General features: G+C 32.6%; 1 pseudogene; it reads left to right on the forward strand.

Annotated features, from left to right (window-relative positions):
* The first annotated feature begins 504 nt into the window (after window positions 1–504).
* The window catches only part of LOC101593150, a 34,881-nt pseudogene continuing 31,645 nt past the window's right edge, over window positions 505–3,740 (forward strand).

Consider the following 3,740-nt stretch of genomic DNA (forward strand, 5'->3'; position numbering starts at 1 on the left):
CTAAGTCTTTCTTTGGAACTTATATGCATAAACACAAGTAGGATTTGGAGAATGGGCATACCACCATTTGCTCACCAAGTTCTCTACCATACTAGAAATCTTCTAAGGCTACATATGAAGAACTTGAAGATGTATCTGCTTACCGTTACCTAGACAAGGTTAATTTCCTATGATTAATTCCTCTTTCCATATCAAACCAATATGGAAAGAAAACATGTTGCAGCTTCAAATGTATAATACTCTGAAAAAGACAAATTTATGAAGATGATTAAAAAATAATATTTACTGGCAGTTGGAAATGGAAGAGAGGAGAATGATGGGCAGAAAAAGAGAATTCTTCTGGCAGCAGAGCTAATAATCTGAATGATGCCACAATGGTGGATACATGACATTCTAGCTTTATTCAAACACATACAGTGCATACACCAAGACTCAACTGTGATGCAAATTGGCATTTGAGAGATAATGATGCTGTGGTACATTCATTATAGTGACAAACGTACTATGCCGGTGGGGAGTGCCTTACAATGGGAGAGTCTCTCTTTGTCTCTGTCTCTGTCTCTGTCTCTGTCTATCTGTCTGTTCTCTCTCTCTCTCTCTCTCTCTCTCTCTCTCTCTCTCTCTCTCTCTGTAGCCAGCAGACATACAGGGCATTTTTGTATATTCTTCTTGATTTTGCTGTCAACTTAAAAACTCCCAAAAGAGTAAACTTTATTTTTTAAGAAAACCATAACTTCTACTTGTGTTTCTACTCTTAATTGATTTGAACTTTCTAGTTTAACTATTGAAGCCCTGTTATAGACTATAATTCTGTCTACATTTTTGTTTCTTAGTTTTAAAGTCACTTGTTTCAATTTAGTAGATCCCATGAACTTCATCTAAGTATATTCCATGTACAGTTCCCATCTCTCAGAACTCTCAAAAAACTGTTAGAGATCTATCATCTGTAGTGTTCATATTAATTTAAGTTTTATACTTTATCTGTGGTTTATTCTTTAGATAATAAATTTAAATAGTATGAATATGATCATTTCTTTTTTTTTTTTTTTTTTTTTTTTTTTTTTTTTTTTTTGCAGAACCAGGGATAGAACTCAGACCCTTGCGCTTGCCAGGGAAGCGCTTATTCTACTGAGCCATCTCCCTGGCCCATAATATGATCATTTATTTCTGATTTTTCTTCCTGAGCTATTCTGGTTATGTGAATTTATGTTGTCATTATCTTCCTTACTCTGAAAAATGATATGTGCATTACTTTTAGAGAAAACTCTCAAAGTTTCTCTAACTCTTATTTTCTTGCTTGAAAATAATCTCAAAATATCAAAATATCAAAATTTTTTTTTTGTCTTGTGTACCCTTTGCAGGAACTGGGAAACAACCCAGTCCTTATGCCTAACAGTATGTGCAAAATCACAAGAAAACTAAATATCAACAAGGCAATCCTTAGTATTTTAATGACTGCCAATGTCAACATGGAAAAGTACGTGCAAATGAAGGTGAAGAAAATAATTGTTGTCCAGAGATTAGAAAAGTGCTGATGACTTTGCGGCTCTCTGAAGCTGTTCAATCAATCTCTAGTGAATTACTAATAATCCAAAGGTCATTTCTGCCACTTACCACTTTGCATATTTTAACTGTGTAATATCTTTTTGTCTTGGCAGTCATTACTGGGAATAAGTCATTAATTTAATATTTTGTGACTAAAACCTTGTTCATAAGGTACTCTCACCTTGATTTTAGGAATCTGGGGTTCTGATGAATAATTACAACTTTGTAATTCACCTACTGCAAAATTCAATTATATTAATGATCAAAACCAAAAATGTATTGTTTCTGATTGTGTTAAGTGTTTTAGATTATGAACATGAATTGAATTTTCAAAAGTTAATACTTTGTCACTAAATATAGACTTAAAATATACTGAGGGAACATATAAATATGTAATAGATGAATGATATGTAAATGCATAAGCATTCATGTAGCTATTGTTGAACTTTACTTTCAAAGGACCCATGAGAAAGTTTAGCACTTATTAATTTGCTTTCTCTTTACTCAGACTTTAAGATAAAATTTACATTATTAGTACAGTTATTTTTATTAATATACAAATATAGTAATTACAGTTTATATGGTATTATCTTGACTCTACACTGGATGAGTTAAAACAGCCAAACAGCCATTTATTTTACTATTCAAAGAAATGTTCATAATCTTTTAAAAATGTCATATAAAATATTCATTTCTAAATGCCCTATGGTGATTTCTGAATTTATTTAAAGTGGGCTGTTGATAGCTCCTTTTATAAATAAGCAATTATACCGAATATATCATGGCCCATCACATTACATATTCTATAATTTCATGGATGAAAGGCCTACAGCTGATCTGCATAAATGCAGTGTGTATCGCAGCAGGTGAAGGGTTTGATTACACAGGATAATCAGTGTTATTATTTATAGTAACTATTTATATCTGTTATTTATTAAATCTCTACAAATCAGGTCTCTATTTCTCCCATAGACAGGTTCACAAAGTATTTGCAGTAATTTACAGATCTTTTGAATATTTTACAGAATAGCTGAAATGTGGCCTTTCATATTTGTAGTTTGAGGTTTCAATTGCACTTAATCTATTCAAAATTAGATTTAAAATAACCTTATCTTCTTGGTATATTGCAACTTATGTGTCTTATATATACAAAAGAATCATTTTGAAATCCTATATATTCATTTAATTTTGGTGAGGTCAAATTTGGTGCTGTAGGGGCCTATCCTTACATGTTGGTACAAACTGCAATTCTTTAATTTCTTCCAATATTCTTTTATAATATTTATAGGGAGAAAGATCTGTTCTGAGCATAGGATGATGTCACTAGCAGATAAAAATGCGCTCCTATTTTCCTATCACATCTAATTTTATTGAGTATGAAACCAGGTGAGAATATAATAGTGGAAACTAATCAAATATACATGGCAAGAATGACCTGAAAATATGAAATATAGGTAAGGACAACTTAAATTCCAGCTAGGTGATATATGTATAACTATGTCTTTGGGAGCAGGGACACTTTGGAGAGAGAATTACTGCAAAGAGAAGAAATCAAAAGTGCAAATTTTTGAGGCCACAAGTCTGTCTCTCTCTATCTCCTTGGTCATTCTTTTTCTCTCTTGTGAAACAGTCACCCAGCATGACACTTTCCCTACAAATGTGTGGGTGTTATCACTAATGCACGGCTGGATGTACAAACACACACAGCCCCCACATCGATGTAAAACAAAATGAAAACTAAAATGATATCAAGTGAAAGCCTTCTTCTGAAATAGTAATTCGGTTCTTCTGAAGCTAATTCCAGTGTTAGCATGACCAACAAGACTTATTAATGGAGCCGGGGAGATGGCTCAGTGGAATAAGCGCTTCCCTGGCAAGTGCAAGGGCCTGAGTTCAACCCCCAGTTCCACAAAACAAAAACAAAAACAACAGCAAAAAAAAGACTTATTAATAATTTTCACAGTGAACTAGGAACCATACACAGGATAAACAGCACACATTAACCCTATTGCTTATTCTTGAACTGTATGATGTCTGTTGAGAAAAGCTTCAGCTAAGAATCCAAAGTAAGATCTACTAAAAATTGCAATGTCTTAGGCAATACAGTAAATTTGGTTTTGTTCACCTTAAAAAATAATAAAACCAATAAAAAATCAGTTTATACCTTTTAGTTTTAGACATACATAATTATAAAA

This window comes from Octodon degus, unplaced genomic scaffold (genome assembly GCF_000260255.1).
Source record: "Octodon degus isolate 3935 unplaced genomic scaffold, OctDeg1.0 scaffold00024, whole genome shotgun sequence".
Classification (NCBI taxonomy): Eukaryota; Metazoa; Chordata; class Mammalia; order Rodentia; family Octodontidae; genus Octodon; species Octodon degus.